Source organism: Diceros bicornis, chromosome 28 (genome assembly GCF_020826845.1).
Source record: "Diceros bicornis minor isolate mBicDic1 chromosome 28, mDicBic1.mat.cur, whole genome shotgun sequence".
Classification (NCBI taxonomy): Eukaryota; Metazoa; Chordata; class Mammalia; order Perissodactyla; family Rhinocerotidae; genus Diceros; species Diceros bicornis.
In genome coordinates this window covers 12369616-12393414 of record NC_080767.1, presented here as the reverse complement: position 1 = coordinate 12393414, position 23799 = coordinate 12369616, and the positions used below count along the sequence as shown (strand labels likewise).

The window sequence follows — 23799 nt, the reverse complement described above, 5'->3', positions numbered from 1 at the left end:
TTATCTTTGGTATTCTGCATGATCTGAGGATGATATACCTAGATAGGTGGTGGTTATTGTTTTACTACATTTGGTCTTCTCTCATTTTTCTGGATCTGTGGTTTGGTGTATGTCATTGAGTTTGGAAACTCCCTGGACATTATTATGTCAAATATCTAAAAAATTTCTCCTCTGTTCTCTTTTTTCTTTCTTTCCGGTATTCCAATTATCCATGTGTCACAGTTTTGTAATTGATCACAGTTCTTTTTTTTTTTTTTTGTGAGGAAAATCAGCCCTGAGCTAACATCCATGCTAATCCTCCTCTTTATGCTGAGGAAGACTGGCTCTGAGCTAGCATCTATTGTCAATCCTCCTCGTTTTTTTTACCCCAGAGCCCCAGTAGATAGTTGTATGTCATAGTTGCACATCCTTTTAGTTGCTGTATGTGGGACGCGGCCTCAACATGGCTGGAGAAGCGGTGCGTCGGTGCACGCCTGAGATCTGAACCCGGGCCACCAGTAGCAGAGCGTGTGCACTTAACCGCTAAGTGACGGGGCCGGCCCCTTGATCACAGTTCTTAGATTTTTTTGTTGTTGCTTATTCTATTTCCTCTTTAAATTTCCCTTGGAAAGTTTTTGTTGAGATAATTTCAAGCTCACTGATTCTTTTCTTGGCCATATTGAGTCTACTGATGAGCACATCTCTTAGAGTGTTTTTTATTTCTAGTATTCCTTTTGGTTCTTACTTAAAAGTTCCATCTCTCTGATTATATTACTGAACCATTCTTATTTGTTGTATTGTTTTTCTGTTAGAGCTATTAACATATCAATCAAAGTTATTTTAAAATCTTGGTCTGATAATTCTAAGATCTGTGTCATATCTGTGTCTGGTTGTAATGCTTGCTGTGTCTCTTCAGACTGTGTTTTCTCTTACCTTTTAGCATGCCTTGTAAATTTTGGTTGTAATTCAGGCGTGTTGTTTAGGGTAATAGTAACAGAGGTAAATAGGTCTGTAGTATGACTATTTATGTTGATCTTGCTAGGAGTTAGTCTATATTAAACGTTTGCTGTAGCTAGAGTTGTCAGAGGCTCCATAGTCTTCTAGTGACCTATGTTTGTCCTCTGTTTTGACTGGGCTTCCCTCAGTAGTCCTCCACACAGAGAGAGTCTGTGCCTTTCTTCTGAAATCCACTATTATTATACTGGAGCTCTGTGGGTGTGGTCGTATGGTATAGGGGAGGTGGAAGATTCCATAATCTTCTAATTATAACTCATCTTTTAATGGGCCTGTATTTCTGTCCTGTGAACTTAAATAGTGTTTCTTCTGGCAGAATACCCTCCCCTCGTGTGAGAGAAGAAGGCTAGAGGGTGCCGGAATGGGAGAGATGCCTTTTCCCAATAATTCTTTATAGGGCTCTGGAAAACGTTTTTTCCTAGGGAGTAAGCCTTTCTTATAGAGAAGGCTCTGGGCATATTTCACAATGATTACTCTTTTCTTCCTCCTGCCAGCAATATGAAGGGTTTGTTCTCACCACTGTACTTACTACAAGTGCCTGGTGAAGTTCCTGGAGGTAAAGCCCCTGGAAGTGTAGGGACCCACCTAAGACTGCAGCCTCCAAAGGATTCTAGGAGTTTCTCACTCTCATACTAGTCAATACTCAGCAATTCATCACAATTGCCTTTTAAAAGTTCTTACCGTTTTCTGGTTTGAGAGGCTTTTGCTCCAGGTAAGTAGATCTCAGCTCTAACTCTCTGGATTCATCTTTCTCTCCTGACTTTGGGTGGATAGTGTATCCTGTAAGCTCAGTTCTCTGAAGGATTCAAGAAAAGTTACTGATTTTTAGTTTGTCCAGCTTTTCCTTGTTATGAGGACAACTTGAAATGATTACTTCCCAGCTCTTCATGTGTCACAGATAAAAGCATAAGTCTGTATATTTTTTAAATAATTCATTTAATCTATTGCTATTTTGGCTGGTTATGAGTGAGGGCGGATCAGAGGCTGTACTTGGAGCAAACTTGTTAAATTATGCATTGCTGCTGTGGGTGAGGTTGAAGGGAATGTCCTCTCTTAAAGGTGATTTTTGTGAGTGTGTATGTGTGTGTGTGTGAATATTGAATTATGTATTTTTGTTTATTTGCTTTGACGGGCAGAACACTAGTAACCTTATAGAGGAAAAATAACAGGCAGGATTCAGTGTTCTAAATAATTAGATTAAAGACTAATTCCTTTTAAAATGAAATATTGGGTTCCATGAAACTCATAGGTGAATAAAAATTCCTTAAAATATCCCCATTTAAATGACAAAATATGTGTAACATTAGGAATAAGATCAGACAGTTATTTATGTATCAGATTAAATAGATGTATGGATACATAGAGTGGACTTCTAGTATAGCTAGTAAACTAAGTACCAAGAAGAGAGAGAGCAAAGATGTTTGTGCTGAGTTAACTTTGGCTTCTAATTCCTTTTTTCCTCTTAGTCTTCTGGGTCTCTAACTTGTCAATATGCTTTTACAACTATCAGCCTTTAGTATTAGGATTGGAAAGAAATTGTTTTAGTTTTGTTTTTCTTTTTTTAACACACTATTACCAGGGGAAAAGTGCAGGGATAGAAGAGAATCTACTCACAGGTACAGATATGCCTTTCCCAGTTAATATTGACAAACAGAAAGCGATACTGAAAGAGAACTGTTGAAATAATTTACCATGTAGAACAAAGGGAAAGTAACCTTGAGAAGTAAAAGAAAGTACTTCTAAGAAATAATTTACATCAGTATAAAAAAGTAAATTTAAGATACCATATACATTGTATTATATATTGTTGTATTATGAAATCAGTGATGAAAAAAATTAGATAATAGATACTAAAGAATGGCCTTCATAAAATAGTATTAGAAATAAAGAAGATATGGATGAAATAATATAGTATTAAAGATTCTGTGAATTTAATAATATATTTACATCTTAAATAATAACTCTGAATAGAAAAATAAACACAACAAAACATTTTAAGTGATATGGAGTACAAAAAAGCCACTCTAACGGGTTGCAAATTAATATGGCAAAAGTCTAAAGCAATTAGAGAGGAAACAAATATGTAGGAGAAGGATCAGATCCAAAGTATAAAAACTTAATAGCACTGTATTTGATTCAAGAACTTATAAAACAAATAATAATCAAGATTTTATTATAAGAAACCTTTCCTGGATTGAATGAATGCTGTAATTGAATCAGTCAAATTTCTAGACATATGATGAAAAAAAAGTCTGTTCTGAGGAAATTAATTTTTTGTGTTTTTAAGATTTTTTGTTTTTATTTTTAATCTCATACCTTTACTCGTCCACCCTTAGTACTGTCTTCTAGTGGGATATTCTGTAATGTTACTCCAGTGAACATATGACTATCAGAGCCACAGTTCAACAGAGTATCATCTACCAAGTAATTCAGGGAACAGGGGTAGGAAGCAGAGGAGGAGAGAGAGAGACCTAAATGCTATATTTTATTTACTTGTAAAGGAAACAACAAAACATCATTATTGAGCTGAAATCAGTGAAGGTGTCACAAAAAATGACTTTCCTGAAAATCTGTATAAAGAAGAACTTTCTAACCAATAAGGAAATAAATAAAAACAGAGAATCAAAATTTAATTAGGTAAAATGACAGATACTGAGAAATAAACTTATTGAATCTCAGAACTAAGTGTAAATAAGAATCCTAATAGAATTCAAAATATTTGCATGTATTAGGTTATCTATGTAACTAATATAATAATAATTGCCATAAGAAAAATAAAAGAGAATAAATAGGAGCAACTGAGTCAAAATTTAACCATCCCAAATTTAACCAACCAGAAACTTAAGCAGGAGGAAGTATGGCCTGCGAGCATACAATTGTGTCAGTTTCTTTATTTTACCAGGAAAGAAGGCAATAGAAAAAAAATCCTTAATATGAAGAGTTAGAGAAGTAAAGATTCAAATGTGAATGTATGGCTTTATGTGTAACGAACAAACGTAATGAATCACTATTTGGCTTCCAAATTGTAAGAAAATAATAAACAAAAATAGTGATCTTTATGGGCAAATATTTTATATTCAAAAGTGTTAAAAAAAAAAAAAATCCAGGAATTATAGAAGAAGGAGGAGAAAGCCCAAGACAGGAAAGAAGATGGAGAGCAAAAGAAGAAGTAAAAGGAGAGGAAAGTGGTGGAGGAAGAAGAGGGAAGGTGGAGGAGAAATGTAAAAATATAATCAGAAAATATGTGTTACACAATAAGTGTACGTGTTAAACTATTCTTATAAAATTCATATTTATTTCAGAAATAAAAACAGCAAATATAATCAAGTGTGTGTTCTCTACTATTGGAAGACAAAACCAGACTGCTACTTAGCAATATGGGATATACAATAATGAGTTCTGGGAAAAAAACAAGTGCAAACAAAAGTACTTTGTGGCTCACATATCAATTTTAACTATAATTTTAGGCAATAAAGTAGAATTTGAGAATGAAAATAAGAATAGGAGAAGGATTACTATTTAAGCAATATAAAATTGAAGTTGAATATGTAGTGATTATACTGTAAAATTGGGTCTAAAAATTCTGAAATGTATCCTAAATATGAGAAATTCATGCAGTGATGTGTCATCAAGTAAAAATATAATATTTCTATTTTTAAGTTTTATTGAGATATAATTCACATACCTGCAAGTCATCCATTTAAGTGTACAATTCAGTGGTTTTTAGTATATTTATAGGTTGAGTAGCCATCACCACAATCAATTTTAATATTTTCATCACCCCAAAAAGAAACCCTGTGCTCTTTAGAAGTCACTCCCCATTTCCATAAATCCCCACTCCCACCCCAGTCCTAAACCAGTACTTATCTACTTTCTGTCTCTATAGATTTACTTATACTGGACATTTTATATTGTCAACTTAAAAAGCAAATTTGCCTGTTATTTTATCTCAAAATAAGTTTATTCTGGAAGAGCCAAAAGAATTGAAATTCAGGATGTGCATGTCATGGCAAACCATAGGCAAATTCGGAAAACAAAGGAGGGGAGCTGCCTTTATAGAGGAAAAGGGGGAGTAGGGAGGGGCAAAATCCATTGGGGGAAGTCAGAAGTCAGGGTGGCAAAGGCTTCTCATTGGCTGAGCTGCAGCATTTCTCATTGGTTGGGCTGTTGCCAGGTGGGGAGAGAACTCTTCCTTCAGTAGTAAAGTCGTTTTACTTCCTGTCCTAGATGCAAGCTTTTGTCTCTCTCTGTTTGGTATAATTGATGATGTGTGCTAGGGCATGAGCCTTCCTGACTCCAATTTAGTTAACGTTTCTTTTATTAATTTCCACATTTTTCCCTTTTCATCAGGATCTTTCTCTGAAAGCATTGCTGGTTGATAGTCAGGTTCTCTGCATGTAATGGTCTTGTGCCTCCGTGCCAAGAAGGACCTTTCCTGGTTGTCATGTCCCACATTGGAGGGAAAGTGTATAGTGGTTGGAAACCATTTAGGCCACATTTGAGTAATAAGGAAGTTGAGGAGGGAGAACTCTCAGGCATTTCCCATCTAAAGTTTGTATTTCTCCATGGTCATAGGCATTGGAGGTCATTTCAAATTGTTGAGCTAACATCACCTTATTAGATACGTCATTTATACAGAGGTTTGACAGGCAATAGGCACAGAACTTCACAATAAGTATACAGAATAAGATGAAGAACAATACAACAAGCCCAGTTTGCAGGATGGTTCTAAACCAAGAACCCAGACAGGAAGGTAACCAGCTGAATAAATCAAAAGACAATGGATTGCTATGTGAAATTTGTTGGAGCCAATGTGCTTGCTCTCTAATCTTATGTAATTGGGTTTCTACTTCCCCCAAGGCATTTATCTATTGTGCAACAGGAAGGGTTAGCCACTGCACAGATACCTTCTTGCTTAGCAAATAGATAATCAAGAGCTATGTGATTATCCAAAACTACCTTGGCCAATGAGCGCACTAACCGTTGCTGAGCTGAAATTGCTTTGGCTGTGGAGATGGCCAACTTCTCTAGAGTCAGGGAGAAATTCCTGATCGTTTGTTCATTGGCACTCTGATCCATGGGAAGAAACCTCTCAACATAGAGCCAAACCCAGAAACACACCCACCTCCTGGAAATTCTAAGGTGACAATGGAGATTCAATGGGAGAAACCAATGAGAAGTCTCTGTTTGGTTATGCAGAGAGAATAGGACAGTGATTATAGCAAGGGCATACTGTCCTTGTATTCTCTAGTTGTCTCAAGGCAATGAGTTTTCCAAGCATAAAGGCCATTATTGAAACCTCCACAGATGAAGACATAACCAGGGGGTGTAATTAAGGCTCCTGTATAAGTTATATTATATAGACTCGTTCATCGGCATAGAGGCATTAGCATTATATCACTAAGGCTCAGACACTATGTTTTTACATACTGAAAGGCTGCCTAAATATGTGGGTAAATCAAGAAATTTAGATGTGGCCTGGGTTTCATTGGTGGCCCCACAGAATTTTTCATACAAATATTCAAAAGATCTAGTTTTCCCCTCCCAAGGCTGGGTTAAATTAAAGGAAGGGAAAAGTTTAGCTAGGCTTAGCACCTTGAGTTGGTAAAATGGGTTAGCAGATCAATTTAGACAAACAATATCATCTGGAATCCCAGTAAAATTACTTATAGGGTGAACTAAGGGGTCGTTACTATCTTGGACAGACAGGTTTCTGATAGCAAATCCAGAAATCAGAGAGGTTTCTCCCTTTTGGGAGGGATTGGGAAATGCGGACAAAGGATTGTCCTTCCAGGAAAGGGAAGGAGAAAATAAAGTAAGAAACAATAGTGGGAAGAGAGTATACAGGCCTGATCCAGTCATCTTGGGAAAGCTGTCTGCCTCGCATGTCAGCTCCTTCTCTTCCAGGTCAATTTCTTTTGGAGTCTCCAGCATTTGTACAGGACCAGATGTCAGGTGGAAACTTATTGAGCTGTGAGATGTGTACCCAGGGCTTGAGTCCGTGAAGTTTGTCTGCTATCTGGGTAGTGAGGAGGACCTAGTATAGTCCCCTCCAAGGAGATTTTAAGGGCAGTAAAATTGGAAATGTCAGTTTGGAGTATCAGTCGCACATTTAAGGAAACTAGAAGAATTTAGGATCCAGTCCAGCTTACAGGTGTAACAAAACCTTAAAGACGATTAATATGACTAAAATTTAAGATCTACAAAATTGAAAACATACTTTCTCTCTCCACAATAACTCTCACTTTTTAAATAAAGATAATCATAGTAAAACTAATTTGTTTGTATTAAACTTGGCCTGATTATTTATATAAATGCAGCAAGAATAGTGATTGAACATATAAGCTCTTCTTTAAGATTGCTTTGCTGGAACCTTATAAGCAAGGTACGAGGCTGACCTTCCAAGCAGTTCCTTAAAGCTGTCTAGTCATATCTGTGTCTATGTATATCTTTCTTAAATATAACATTGATGTAGCCAATATTTTCTCTTGTGTTTTGTTAGAAGGAGAACAGACCTTCACTGAGACCATGCAAATACATATATGGTCATGAAAAGAATTCTTAAGAGTTTCTGAATTCTGGAGGGATCAGGTAGAGAGAAAGAAATAAATGTTCCAACCTTTCTTGCAAAGATACACTTTACGAAATTGCTATAAGTTGTAGATAGCTTACAGAGGAGGAGAACAAAAGGGGTCCTTTACATCTGAATAACAAAATAGCTAAGCAATCAGTTTTCCAGTCGCATCCAGAAATTCCCACTCAGTTCAGTATTATAGTCTTAGAGTTATCAAAACCTGTCTTCCAGAGTACTTGTCAAAGTCTTTTTCATGAATCTCTTTGAAAATGAAACATATTTGTAAAAGCATCAGAGTAAAACAATAACTGTAACTGACGATTTTTTTTTTTTAAAACAAGGCAATGGGTAAATGCAATTGACAGAAAAACTTGAGTATTTTTGTGACATATACTTTAGATAGTGACTAGAATTACAGGTAATAACATTATATTAGGACATATCATATGTTTAGGAAGTTTATACAATTTCTAGAACACTTTTTCGTAATATTCACCAGTACAATATAATCTGAAAAGTTTTATTATTGCTTCTTCACCATGCTTCTCATGTAATTTGACATACCAAATAAGCCTAATTAGTGTAATATCTCTCTTTTTATGAGGAGAGGGAATAAACTTTTGAGATGTCCCAGGTGGAAAATCCCAAAGTTACATCCTGGTCAAAAAAATGTCATTTAGAATTGAATATTTTGGGAAGCTTGTCAAAAATATTAAAAATTTTGTACACTTGACCAAATAGGATCACAGATCATTATGAAATAATCTTAAGTATCTTTTTGACCAAAAATAACAATAACAGGTTTCAAAGGTAAATATGAAAGATTACATAGTTGTAAGAAAAACTTAACTCCTCTAATATTAAAAAGACTGAGTTTTCTCGGGCCGGCCCCGTGGCTTAGTGGTGAAGTGCGCGCTCTGTTAGTGGCGGCCTGGGTTCGGATCCCGGGCACGCACCGACGCACTGCTTCTCTGGCCATGCTGAAGCCGCATCCCACATACAGCAACTAGAAGGATGCGCAGCTATGACGTACAACTATATACTGGGGCTTTGGGGAAAAAATAAATAAATAAAATTAAAAAAAAAAAAAAGACTGAGTTTTCTTAGGTAAAGACCTGATACAAACAACACAAGAAAACACAAAATCTCTGTTTTCTAGGTGTATTGCTTAAATGTAAAGAAGCTTTCACAATCTGGTATGAAGAGCAGACCAGTAGCCCAAGAAAATCCTGTCCTCTTAACAGAAAAGAAAACTAAACTTTTATTTTACATCAGCTTATTTTGATATTAAAATTTATTTATTTCAAACTTAGCGAGTCCTGCCCACTCATAAAATTCTTTCCCCTCTGCAGAATGCATTTCCATTCCTCAGACTTTCTTTTACCAAGACACACATCCTACTTTCCTTGCATACAGAGAAGTTTCCCTTTTATTTCTAGTAGCTTTAGTTACAGATATTAGAATTCTTAACCCTTAGAATCCCCAATTCCTAGTAAAAACTAAGAAGTGAGCAATCGTGGATTGGTAGATTTATAAATACATTTCATAATTTCTAGGACTATCTGCCCTTTTGAATACTGCAGTCTTTCAATGTGTTACAAGATGTGGTTACCAACAAAACCAAATTTATCTTTAGTTTCTTTGCAATAGGATACCAAAAGTAGATAAACTTATGTTCAGTAATTAATGTTTTAGTATTTCATCTTGTTTGGAAAATGATTTGGGTATTCAATGACTATCCATTATTTAGTTTAACTTAGCATAAACTTTGATCTTATTTACATTATTTGTTTTTAACAATCATGCTTGGATTAGACATTAAATAGCCAACCATCATTTTAAGTTAATTTCTTGCTGAAATTTTTTTTTTTTCTGTGAGGAGGATTAGCCCTGAACTAACATCCTGTTAGCCAATCCCGTTAGCCTGTTGCCAATCCTCCTTTTTTTGCTGAGGAAGACTGGCCCTGGGCTAACATCCATGCCCATCTTCCTCTACTTTATATAGGATGCTCCCACACCATGGCTTGACAAGCAGTACGTTGGTCCCCACCTGGGATCTGAACCTGCAAACCCTGGGCCGCCAAAGCGGAGAGCGTGAACCCAACCCCTATGCCACCAGGCCAGCACCTTGCTGACAAATTTTGTAACAGAGACAGTGTGAGCCTACTTGACTAGTAGCCAAGGCAGAGAAAAATTTGCACATTTGCATTAAAGCCAATACTAACAACTCTGAATACCTGTCTGTTTTTTGTTTACACCAACAACATTAAGCTAGCTTTTATGTACTAAAGACTAATCCTAGATCATTTGAACCTGAAAAGCATTTAAATTAGTTTCTATTCTATTTCTGAGATTTAGGAATACTTAATTTATAAGCGCTTATTTTCAAGTCAATTAAATATTGCTTTTTACAAATCCATCTGGAACTAGAAAAATATCACATCTCTATAAAATACAGACGCATACACTTATGCAGACATAAACAGAGATCTCATAGCTTTCATTTTAAAACGTTTAGCCATGGCTCGTGGCTGAGTGGTTAAAGCTCCACATGCTCCCCTTTGGTGGCCTGGGTTTGCGGGCCCGGATGGGGCTCGGACCTGCTCCACTCATCAGCCATAGTGTGGAGGTATCCCACAATCAAAATAGAGGAAGACTGGCACAGGTGTTAGCTCAGGGCTAATCTTCCTCAAGCACAAAAGAAACAAAAAGAGGAAGATTGCCAAACCGATGTTGGCTCAGGGCGAATCTTCCTCACCAAAAGAAAAAAGAATTTAAAAAAAAAAACAACATTTAACCATGTCTCAGGTCCAAACTCAAAAGAATAGTTGGATCCAAGTTGTATTTCTGGCAGATAGACTAAGATAAAGTTACTTGTTCAAGTGGCCAAAGTCTTTTACTAAAGATTTTTATTTGCATGCTGTAAGGGTCCTTTTAGAGCTGTTTTTGGAGTCATTTTGTCCATTATCAAAATCTAGGGTAATTGCTATTTAAAATTTTCCTTCTAGTTGTTTATTTGTTCCAGTTAACTTAGAAATAGTAATTAGGTGTTTAGTATTGAAATCCTCAGAGGGTCTGATTTTAAAGGGGGCAGGTTTTTGCAGAGAGGAAGATGGCATCAGGGGGCAGGGCCTGGGCACAAGGTGGCTGCCAAGGTGGAGTCTGAGACAAAGGAGTCTGGGGGGACAAACAAGATAGTGCCTGACATAAAGGAGAAGGGGGAGGGGAACATGAGGCATCAGAAGCCATTTTGTTCTCCCTCTTTTTTTTTCAGTTTTTTTGGACTAATTTAGACAAGGTATTTTGTACTGAGTGATTTTAGAGCTTTGTGCATATCCAGAAGCCTCTGGATACCAATGAAAATAGGCATACTATTTGTTTCGCTTAGTTTTAAAGCCGTGCTCTTCCAATTTGGTTTTAAGAAAAGCTAGTTTGGGGAGATTGAAAGTTCCCCATAATGGCCATTGCAATTTTGGACTGGTTTTGGTCAGTTTGGTCCACTTAGTTAAAAATGCGCATGTAGAGGGCCCAAAGTTCTTAAATATAAACCCAGCTGGGGTACCGGAAGGAGGGTTTCCCTCAGAACCTTTAGATGGACTGGGATCCCACTTCTGAAATTTCCTCTGAACACCCAAGAAAGTTGCTAGAGTCCTATCCCTGATCCTCAGAGGAATCTAAAAACAAAAATGTTGCTGGATTTCCAGCCCTGCTTCCAAAAGGAATGAGAAAGCCAAAGAAAAACTGGATTTTCAGCAAGGCTGAGCCCCAAAAGGAACTGTGCTGCATTCAGAAAATAACTGAGTACTCACCAAGGACAACACCTTGAACCCAAGGGCAGAGTCTTGAACCTGGAGGACAGAGTCCCTCCTTTGAGATGACAAGCCTCTCCAGATCCCAAATCAAGTCTAAGAGCTCAAAACACAAAGAGAGCAGCAGAGCTTGAAATCCAAGAGGAGACTCACGAAACTGAAACCAGGCAGCAAGTCACAGAAGTGTTGAACACAAGGGGTTCGGTGCGGGTACCTCCCTAGATTCTGGGGGTCACTATCTCTCAGGGGTCGCCTTCTTTGGATCCCACTCGTCTGACACCATATATGTCAACTTAAAAAGCAAATTTATCTGTTATTTTATCTCAAAACGAGTTTATTTAGGAATAGCCAAAACAATTGCAATTTGGAATGTGCATGCTATGGCAAACCATAGGGAAATCTGGAAAAGAAAGGAAGAGAGCCGCCTTTATAGAGGAAAAGGGAAAGTAGGGAGGGGCTGTTCTGAATGAAAGTCCGTTGGGAGCAAAGTAACTGTTCAGGGTGGCAATGGCTTCTCATTGGCTGAGCTGTGGCATTTCTCGTTGGCTGGGCTGTTGCTGGGTGGGGAGAGAAATCTTCCTTCAGTAGTAAAGTAGGTTTACTTCCTGTCCAAGATGCAAGCTTCCATCTCTTCCTGTTTGGTGTATTTGAGGATGTGTGATAGGGTGTGAGAGCTCCCCCTACAGGCCTTCCTGACTCCAATTTAGTTAAGGTGTTTTTTTTTTATTAATTTCCACAATATAAATGGTATCATAAACTGTATTATTCTTTGTGACTTGATCTTTGCACTTAGCCTAAATTTTTTGGGGTTCATCCATGTTGTAGAATGTATCAATACTTGTTCCTTTTTATTGTCAAATAATAATCCATTGTGTGGATATATACTATATTTTGTTTATGTATTCATCAGTTGATGGACATTTGAGTTGTTTTCACTTTTTGGCTCTTGTAAATGATACTACCATGAACATACAAATACATTTTTGTTGGTATGGCCGTATGTTTTCATTTCTGTTGGAGTAGAATTGCTGGTTCATATGGTGACTGTGTATATCTATTTGCAGAACTGCCAAGCAGTTTTTTTAAAGTGGCTGCACTGTTTTATATACCTACCCAGCAATGCATGAGGCTTCCAATTTCTCCATATCCTTGTCCGCACTTTTTATTGTATTATTTTAACTGTCATAGTGGATGTGAAGTAATATCTCATTGAGGAATTTCCTTAGTGTCTAATGATGCTGAACATCTTTTCATATGCTTTACTTGCCTCTTGTCTATCATCTTTATAGACATATGTATTCAGATTTTTGTCCATTTTTAATTATTTATTATGTTATTGAGTTGTAAGTCATCTTTATATGCTCTTAAGGCAAATTCTTTATCAAATATATGATTTGCAAATATTTTTTTCCTTTCTGTGAGTTTTTTTTTTTCATGTGGTGTTCTTTGAATCACAGAGGTTTTTTGTTTTGTTTTTTTCGCTTTGGTGAAGTCCAGTTTATCTATGTTTGTTGTTGTTGTTGTGTGTGCTTTTGGTGTCATATCTAAGAAACCATTGCCTAACCCAAAGTCAGAAAGATTTACTTTTTTGTTTTTGTCTAAGAATTTTATAGTTTTAGCTGTTACATTTAGGCCTATGATCCATTTTTGGTTCATTTTTGTATGTGATATAAAGTAGGGGTCTAACTTCATTCTTTGCCTGTGGATATCTAGTTGTTCCAACACAATTTGTTGAAAAGACTATATTTACACAGTGAATTATCTTGGCCCCCTTGTCAAAAAATCAATTAAGCATAAGCTTATGGATTTTTTTTTCTAGACTCTCATTTCTATCCTATAGCTCTATATGTTTAGCATTATGCCAGTAACTCACTGTCTTAATTACTGTACCTTTGTAGTAAGTTTTGAAATTGTGCAGTGTGTGAGTCTTCTAGTTTCGTTCTTCTTTTTCAATATTATTTTGGCTATTCTGGGTCTTGATTTTCACAAATATTTTAGGATTATTTTGCCAATTTCTGCAAAAAAGCAAGTTGGAGTTTTAATTGAGTTTGCATTGAATCTGGAGATCAATTTGAGGACTATTGGCATCTTAACAATAATCAATCTTCCAATCTATGAATATAGGATATCTTTCCATTTATCTAGATTTTATTTCATTTCTCTCAACAATATTTTGTAATTTCAGTGTAAAATCTTGTACTTCTTATCTTCAACTTATTCCTAAGCATTTAAAAATATTTATATATATATGTGTGTTTTCTTAATTTCATTTTGGATGTAGCAGGGCATTTTTTGACAGTTTTTTTCATGGTCTCCCCTTAAGCTTCCAGCTTGTCTGCTTCTATTGGTGTCAAACCCAGCTGTTAGCCTCTATTAGTTGCTAGCTGGTTGCTCTATTGTTGGGGACCATGTCCTGGGGCATAAATTGCTCCACAAATTGATCCAATTAAAGTCAGATCACTTGGAAGTGTCTGTGGAGTTGCTAGTTTTTGAGGCTTGCTCAGATCCCCTCCTGGGAAGAAACTTTTAGCTGTACAGCAGAAACTGCATCTTCGGGGGAATTGGAGGGGGGAGTTTGACCTTCCACAGCTGCCTCACAGATATGTTCAATGTGGAGAGGAGCTGTTGGGTTGTGGGCTGGGAACTGTCCAGTATGAACTTTCTGTAGAAGAGAACCAGGAGGAAGGGAGCTGCCATGTTCACTGGCTGCCAAATTTATTAGGAATAATTTTTCTGCCCGAGGAAGCGAGAGGATATCAGAGCTGACACTTGACTATGGAGCCCCCGTGAGGAACTGTTCTGCAACACAGAGCTCTGCAACACAGTGCTCTCTCTGCACATAACATAGATGGGCCTGGTATGGTAAACTATGTAGGAAAAGGGGGACTATACTCATCACCAGCTGCCCCACCAGATCCTTATTAGGTGTTAGAAGTTGGAGAGAGGAGGATAGCACCGTGTCCTCGCTGCCACCACCCACACGATATAGGCCTTCTGCAGTAAGGAGCTGTGGAAAATGGGATCTGCTGATGTTTGCCAGCCTGATCCACCCAGAATAGTTCCTCCACCCAGAGAGTCCTGGGAGATGAGAACTGCCCTTTGGCGATGGAGTCTGTGGGACAGGTCTTCCACAAGGCAGAGCTGTGGGTGGATGGTAGCAGCCTCTAGCTCAAGTGCCAAGGCTGTCTATATTATGCTCTGTAGATTTTTCTTAAATTTTGTCAGTTTTGTCAAATGATTGTAAGTTTTTGCATAAATTTCCAAAGACTTTGTCATTGCAAATTTTGAACAGCTTAATAGATATCTTACCAGGGGGAGAGGTTTCCCCAAATTCCTCACACTATCATTCTGGAAGTCTCACTTCTCCATAGGATTTTGAATCAACCATTTGAAAAACAGTGGTGTAAGCAGAAAAATTAACACACATACACAACAGCGAAAGGCCTGATTTTGGAAGAAATATCCGTGAAATGTTAGGGGCCCTACTTTTTGCCAGTGTTAGTATACCCTGAAGGAGAGAGTGGCAAATTTCCAAAACTTTGGTGCAGAATATAGCATGAATTTGTGACACTGAGATATTCTAAAATTAGAACATGCTTTGTGAAATGTGAGATCTCTGAAATATCAATGGTACCCATAGCGATGGATGCATCTAATTCCCATGGATTTGAAGAAGTGGCAAATAATGCCTAAGGTTCTGGTACTATCCCAACTTTAACGTGCATAACAAATGCCTACTGCCACTATCAGTAGATAAAGTAAATATAGCTTATAACAAAAAATGATTCTAAAGACAAGAAAATAGACAAAAATATGCCTCATAAAAAAGGAAGAAGAGATAAAGATGATTATAATGAAAAATAGCATCATGATGTTTACTATATCCCTCCGGCAAAAGAGTTAACTTTAAAAATAAAACAGCCAGTTACTTTACCAGCAAAATGAGTTTATTCGGGAATAACCAAAGAATTGCAATTTGGAGTTTGCATGCTATAGTAAACCATAGGCAAATTTAACAATCAAAGGAGAGGAATATTATTTTGTAGAGAAACAGGAGAAAATTAGGAGGGGATGTTTTGAGCAAAAGTCTATTGGAGCTAAGAGTTCAGAGTGGTGATGGCCTCTCATTGGCTGGGTTGTTGGAGTAGTTGATTTCTGTCTCGGATGCAATGTACATTTCTTCCTGTAATTGATGCTTCTTTCCTGTTGAGGTCTGTAATTGACTATCTTCCTGTTTGTTGATGACTTCTTTCAGGTGAGATCTATAATTGACTATGTTTCCTGTAATTGACCTCAGTGGTACTGCGATGGAGCTCCCATTTCTGGCCTCCTGACTCCATTTTAAATGAAGTTTCCTTTTATTAATTTTCAAAGAGTTAACACAGATATTTGGAAGCTGATTTTATTAAAAATAGAATACAGTGTGCATTTTGACAAAGAATCATTTTACTTACAATGGTTAGAACTCAGCCATTAATTTAGGCCTAGGTTATTGTAAAAACTGATATAATCCATAAGAAACAATTTTAATAAAATGTTAATATGGGAATGTCCATGAAACTGTATAGGAGTGAGTGTCTGTGCATATTTGTGTATGTGAGAACAAGGATTACAAAAGTGTTTTCGGGACTGGCCTGGTGGCATAGTGGTTAAGTTCGTGTGCTCTGCTTCTGAAGCCTGGGGTTCACAGGTTTGGATGCCAAGTGCGAACCTATGCACCACTAATCAAGCCATGCCGTGGCAGGTGTCCCACATGTAAAGTAGAGGAAGATGGACATGATGTTAGCCCTGGGTGAATCTTGCTCAGCAAAAAGAGGAGGATTGGCAACAGATGTTACCTCAGGGCTAATCTTCATCACAAAAAAAAAAAGTGTTTTCAAAAAATGGAACACAAGTGTAACTGTAGTAAGTGTGACATTAAGTCAAATGCTTAAAACTGTAGTGGAATGAAATTCAATTAGTGACAAAGAGAGATATTATAAAGCCAAATAAAGTAGACCAAATGTTATAAAGAAAAAAGGTACAGGAAAATATGTGAGCATAAAACATCATGGGAGGTCACTCTGATAAAATATTTTAACCTTGAGGGAGAATATGCTGCATTGAGGAAACAAAAAGTAGTCCATCATCGCTGAATTATGGTGAATCATTGAAGAGTTTATTGAAAGATGTAAGAAAGAGTTAAGTGTAAGAACTTGAGAGATCTTGAAAGCCATATGTTTTCAGCCTACAAAAATCAAAAGGCATTAAGTAATTTAATCACAGAGATTATAATTAGGTTTGTACTATAAATACCACCACTTTTCTGCCTACCAGTGGGGAGATGAGTGTGGAAAGGGACTGGAGTATAAGCGGGAGGATGAGGCTGTTCTGTCCATGTGTGATGCATGTTGGTGCTTGGACTAGGGTGGTGGCAATAGGTCTGCAAATAAGTAAATAAATAGAGAGATTTGAGGGCAGATTTGGGAAATGAGTTTGAAGAAGAAATAAATAATGACGTTCAAATTGCTGGCTTGAACAATTAATTGGAGAGTAGTTGTAATTTCTGATAGAGGATATTGAAAAAAAAGACCAGGTTTGGAAAGGAACATAAAAAATTTAACTTGGGACATTTTTAGTTTGGAGTACCAATTAGGAAACAAATTAAGGAACTTGAACCAGGAGAATTTTCAGATCTGGAGTTCAAGAGAGAGCTTCAAGCCCAAGATGGATATTTAAGAGATGGTAATTATGGCACTTCAAACCATGAGAGTGGATAGGATCTCTCCTTGTAGGAGTATTTATATAGTAGAGTATGGGGAGGGAGAGAAAAGGGAGACAAAAAGGACTATAAATATTTCAACTTTTAAAGATCAGCCGACGGAGAAGGAGATGACAATGGAAATGGTAAGGAACAAGTAGCATGGCACAACTATATCACAATGCTATTCTTTTACAGTGTTTAAGGATGAGAGTGCTTTTATAAGAATATGGTTAGTGTTGATTCTGTCCAACTAATATAGAAGCTGAAATGCTTTGAGTGGATTAGTGACTTGGAAGTTTTAGGATAAGATATTTTAGTGCAGTATCCAGCTCATCTTCCATTTAAATTTTTAGCAATCTTCTACGAAAATATCAATGAAAAAGGCAAGAGGCTAGCAGTATAAGATCCAACAATTTCTATACTTCTCATGACTTGTTTTGCTTCTAAAATAATTAGAATAAAATCAAAACTAAAGCAGGTATCAAGTCACAGTTGCTGACTCTGCTTTGACAGGGTGAAATTAACATTAGATGGAAACAGGAATAGAAAAGAAGAGAGTCAGAAACATGGTTGGACTTCTTTTATAACAGTCTCATGTATTTTATTATTCCAGTCCCAGCGTTTTAATAGGGAAAGGGATAACTAGGTAAAGCAGAAATTTTGAAAAGTCCACTGATAAAATTATAGGATTTAGGATTATTTTTGTATTTTACAAAAATGAACCATAGATTGTATAAGTGAAACAAAACATGTCAAGTAAGCATGTAATGGCTTGAAACTATGGACCTTAAAAGTGTCCACATTAAAGTTTATAACAAAACTATTTCCAAGCGTAATCTTTATTATTATTCTTATTTATATGTGTTCTTGGAGTGCTAGGCAATGCAATTACAGGAAAATTATGTAAGATGTAAGTATTAGAAAAGTGGTTTTCAATTGCAACAAAAAGAATAAAATATCTAGGAATAAACTTAACCAAAGAGGTGAAAGATCTGTACACCGAAAACTATAAAACATTGCTGAAAGAAATTGAAGACACAAAGAAATGGAAAGGTATTCCATGCTCTTGGATTGGAACAATTAACATAGGTAAGATGTCCATACTTCCTAAAGCAATCTATATATTCAATGCAATCCCTATCAAAGTTCCAACAATAGTTTTCACAGAAATAGAACAAAGAATCCTAAAATTTGTATGGAACAACAAAAGGCCTTGAATAGCTAAAGGAATCCTGAGAAAAAAGAACAAAGCTGTAGGTATCACACTCCCTGATTTCAAAATATACTGCAAAGCTATAGTAACCAAAACAGCATGGTACTGGCACAAAAACAGACACACAGATCAATGGAATAGAATCAAAAGCCCAGAAAAAACCCACACATCTATGGACGGCTAATCTTCAACAAAGGAGCCAAGAACATACAATGGAGAAAAGAAAGTCTCTTCAACAAATGGTGTTGGGAAAACTGGATAGCCACATGCAAAAAAATGATAGTAGACCCTTACCTTACACCATACACAAAAATTAACTCCAAATGGATTAAAGATTTGAATGTAAGACCTGAAACTATGAAACTTCTAGAAGAAAACATAGGCAGTACGCTCTTTGACATCAGTCTTAGCAACATATTTTCAAGCACCATGTCTGACCGGGCAAGAGAAACAATTGAAAAAATAAACAAATGGGACTACATCAAACTAAAAAGCTTCTGCACAGCAAAGGAAACCATCAACAAAACAAAAGGACAACCTAACAATTGGGAGAAGATATTTGAAAACCATACAGCTGACAAGGGGTTAATCTCCAAAATATATAAACAGCTGATGCATCTCAACAACAAAAAAACTAACAACCCAATTAAGAAAGGGCAAAAGACCTGAACAGACGTTTCTCCAAAGAAGGTATACAGATGGCCAACAGGCACATGAAAAGATGTTCAACATCTGTAACTATCAGGGAAATGCAAATCAAAACTACAATGAGATATCAGCTCACGTCCATTAACAAGACAACAAACAACAAGTGTTGGAGAGGATGTGGAGAGAAGGGAACTCTCATCCACTGCTGGTGGGAGTGCAAACTGGTGCAGCCACTATGCAAAACAGTATGGAGATTCCTCAAAAAATTAAGGATAGAACTACCATACGATCCAGCTATTCCACTGCTGGGTATTTACCCAAAGAACACGAAAACACCAATTCGTAAAGATACATGCACCCCTGTGTTCATTGCGGCATTATTCACAATAGCCAAGACTTGGAAGCAACCTAAGTGCCCATCAAGGGAGGAATGGATAAAGAAGATGTGGTATATACAATGGAATACTACTCAGCCATAAGAAATGATGAAATTCAGCCATTTGTGACAACATGGATGGACATTGGGGCTGTTACGCAAAGTGAAATAAGTCAGAGGGAGAAGGTCAAATACCGTATGGTCTCACTCATTAAGTAGTAGATACTAACAACAAAAAACAAACACATAGAGACAGAGATTGGATTGGTGGTTACCAGACGGGAAGGGGGAAGGGAGGAGGGTGAAAGGGATAATTCGGCACATGTGTGTGGTGACGGGTTGTAATTAGCATTTGGGTGGTGAACATGATGTAATCTATGCATAAATAGAAGTATAATGATGTACACCTGAAATTTATACAATGTTATAAACCAATGTTAATGGAATAAACAAAAAATTAAAAAAAAAAAGAAAACTGTTTTTTTCCCCCCACACTACAGGTGATAGACAAGTATCAGAAATAATACGTGTTTCAGTGAAGTGTTTCAGTGTTTCATAGTGAAATAAATGCACAAATACCGTAGATTTCTTTTGTACCAGAGTGATAGTAAGAAGAATAATGTGGAATAAAATGTTTCGTTCACAGCTGTGAAAAAATGTAAAAAAATATTTACAACTGGGTTTGAACAGGATAGAATCTGAGTGGAATGGTTTGTTCCAGTTTGTTATTTCTCCTTGTCTAAATTTATGCAGACTTTACCATCCAAGACTTACATGAGGGGTTAGAATCATGGCAAGCCTTTTGACTGCATTGTTTTAGAACTGAGGACCTCAAGTTTGGGTAAAAGAATTCACAGCATGGTCCAGGCTAGCTCGCCAAAGCAGGACATTGGAAGTCAAGCCAAAGCTTTTTATGTAAACCCTTGGCTGTGTCCATCAGTTACTATTGCTGAGTAATAAATTACACCAAATCTTAATGGGTTCAAACAGCAGTGAACATTTATCATCTCAATTTCTGTGCAAGAATTTGGCGTCAGGTTAACTGAGTAGTTTTGGCATTGGCGTCAAGTGCCAAAAGCCTCAATGAAGGTGCACATTGCTGGAACTTCGGGAAATGGCTGGTGGACTGAAATGATGGGTTAATTTGGAGAAGAGCCTTGGTAAAGCTGGGGTTCAAACAGCAATTTCAATCTTAGGTGTTTCTCTGTGAAGTGGTGCTAAGTTGTTTAGGACGTCAGAAGTTGTTTAAATCCAATGCCAAGCCTCTCGTGAATATCACTTTTAAAGAGTTCATCTAACATGAAATAAAATTATTATAGCACTAGCCCCATACTCCCAGATATTAAAAAAAAAAAAAATCATCCTAGCTCTCAACGTTTCCCAGGAAAATTTATGTTCTAGAAAGTAAATTCAGTGGTATTAAGGATCATATCAGAGACTCAATGGTATCTGATGGATTGTGAATAGAGAAAAAAATCTAATACTTATCATCATCAAAACTATAGTCTATTTCAGAATCGACGAATTTTGAACTTAAACTAAATTGACTTAAACATTTGATATTTGATATAGTGCTTTATTTAAAATACCTGAATGGAAAAAACCCACATGTGCAAATTGTCTCCTAAAGAGTGAAAAGAATCTGGTATAATCAAACCACTTAATTTCCACTTTCCTTTTGAATCCCATGTTTGTGCCAAAAGAGATCTGCCCCGTGAATCCACTGCACTCTTAATCCTGGACCATATTAAAAATTAAGAGACATTGTCTAATGTCTTCCTTAAAAACAGTTAAATGTAAGCCTACATTTTCCTTGTATATTGGCCTATTCTGGCCATCAGTAGCTCATTTTTCATTTCATATGTATCCAATCTGTCTCTTAATGTTTCCTCATTTCTCTTAAGGAAACCTCTCTCCACTTTTAGCTTAGTTATTTTCTCTCTTCTTTTGTTTTGTTTTTATTCTGACAGTAAGACAGAATCCACTCTAGTTCTCTGTTGATTTATTTGCAAACTTGATTTCCAGAGGCAGGGCCCCAATCTCAGGCCTTTTAAATTGTTTTCTTATCCTTTGGGTTTGCAATGATTTCATGGATATTTTAACTAACTTGGCTTAAGAAATCGGCATATTTTTGCAATAAGAACCACCATTTCTTTCTATTTATGTTTTAATAAAATCTAACACCTTTTCATGGGAAAACTCATGTTTGGTCTCAGACATAATTTAGAATTAACTCGAGACCACGTAAAACCCTGATTATTGTGTCCGGGGACAACTGCATGCACCTAAGGTGAATATTTCCTGTTCCCTGCCTGACTTCTAATCCCAAGTGGAATTGGGGTAACCTGTCTAGCGCTGCCCAGCAAGGAGCACTGACAAGTTAAAGCTAGAAGCTCACAGTAATTGCTCTGAGGCGCTCATTCAAATCAGCAGCTTTAAAAAAAGCAGCACGTGTTGTTTTGTTCAACAATGCCTAAGGAAGACTGCATTCAGCTTCAGCCTCTCCTGCGATACAAGGTAAAGCTACATATATACAATTAAATGTCAAGATTTCATACTGCAAAGGCCGCTACTGTTTGTCTGAATCCACCAGTGCAGTCCCCAGGCCATTTGAATGAGGTCCAGTAGTACACACGTCACTTGAGGCTTTAGGCTCCTCATCCCCCTCAACAAAGAGGGGCAGAGCCTACCCTATTGAACTTACAGTCCAGAGGAGGAAGCTTGCTTGAGTGCTCTCTCAGGCAGGCTGACTCCTGAGAGGTAGGGAGAAAAGGGTGATTAACTAAACAACAGTCATTTTTTTAATGAAAACATAAAATCAAATACAAGGAGAATATGATTATGTTAATGAAGTCAGAGCAGGGAGAATAAAGAGCAGAATGGTGGAGCGTATTTTTAGGGTAGATCAGGAAAATATATTAAGACAATTTAAACAGAGAAAGAGAGTGCTGTGATAAGGCTCATATTTCCTGACACGTACTAGGTGTTTAATAAATTTTAAGTTTTTTTAGTATACATCAATATGAAAATTTATGTTTTTATCTTTAGTCGAAGATACAAAAATAATTTATGTACACTCTATGCAGTTTCCTACACTTTGTGTGACCCCGTTGTCTGTCTTCGCTAGAAACACTGACTCATTAGCTCTAAAGTAAACAAAATGAATTTCTGAACAAACTGGAAAAAAAAAAGAATTTCAGCAGTGACAAAAGCCTTGCCTTATTTTAACTGCCAAAGCCACGGAAAGCTTACTTACTTACATTCATGAGTGAAACACAATCCAGACAGGTTTGCTGTGTTGTCTCTGGCTCTGGTTTTTCTGCTTTGTATAATGTCACCTATCAAATAAACATTACCTGTCAAATATTATGTTGTGGAGTCCTCAGTAACAGTCCCAGCACTGCAGTAGTAAGTGAAAAGTCTCTTCTAGACCCTTTTACCATTTTTTCAAACAACATACCATGAAAAATGGTGTAGAAGCTAAAATAATTATTGGAAATAATTGGAAAATTTGGATATAACTGGAAAATGAAATAATAATTGGAAAATATTATGTATATTGAACCATCATGAACAAATAATATTACTTACATATCACTTGAAAAGATACAAATCTCAGGCTGAAATAAACATAAAAATAAGTTTAATATAAACTGATTCAAAAATCCATAATCTTATTGCTGCCGGGACATAAGAAATGTACTAAACTGTCCCAAGCAACTGAAAGAGAGAAAAAAGATGTGACTCCTAACCTATTGTGGGGGAAAAAGAAATGCATTACAATGGTTTTGCACTTCTGGCTACCTATTACCCATGTTGATTAAGTAAAAGAGAGAAAGATCCAAGTTAGCAAAAGTCAGATATTATCTGGGGAAAAACTGACACCCCATTCACCTATATCAGGAAACTGAATCAGTACAGAGAGAGAGAGAGGGAGAGAGAGATCTTGTGATGTAGAGGTTAAGAGCATAGGCTCTGGAGATGAAGAGTCGTGGTTCAAATCCAGGCTGTCCCACTTATATCCTGTGTGATAGTGTGCAAATCACCTTTCTGTGCCTTAGGTTCCTTATCTGTATGTTAATAGTAGCCATTTTAGAGTAGTTTTATGTTGTATATAATAGTGTCTATTGCTTATTTAATGCTATCTAAATGATATTTTTCATGATAGTTCATTATTTTCTGTGCAGCAAAGGTGGTACAGGAAGCTTACATATTTGGGTTGAGTTCTTACTTGTGGTGAATTAACACTGTTGTTGGACTACACCAGGCTCATGGGTTGTCGCTGGTCTGCACCGTGGTGCCCTTCTTCAGTAGATCACCCTTTACTTTGTCACTGAAAATTACTGCCCAAGGCTTTATGTAGTTGTGAGTTTTATTGAGCATTGGGAGATATTTTATTGAAGGGTACTATATGCCATTACTATATAATGAAGAGTTCACCCA

The 23799-nt window shown here is 36.8% G+C and overlaps 1 protein-coding gene across 1 annotated transcript in view; it reads right to left on the bottom strand.

Moving 5' to 3' along the window:
- Positions 1-21614: 21614 nt before the first annotated feature.
- Positions 21615-23799, bottom strand: part of LOC131393173 (cylicin-2-like) — a 163873-nt gene continuing 161688 nt past the window's right edge. Inside the window, exons 6-7 of the transcript XR_009215888.1 lie at positions 22617-22694; positions 21615-22109 (exon numbers count right to left, since the gene is read on the bottom strand). The gene's annotated coding sequence lies outside the window, so the exon portion shown is untranslated. The remainder of the gene's footprint in view (positions 22110-22616; positions 22695-23799) is intronic.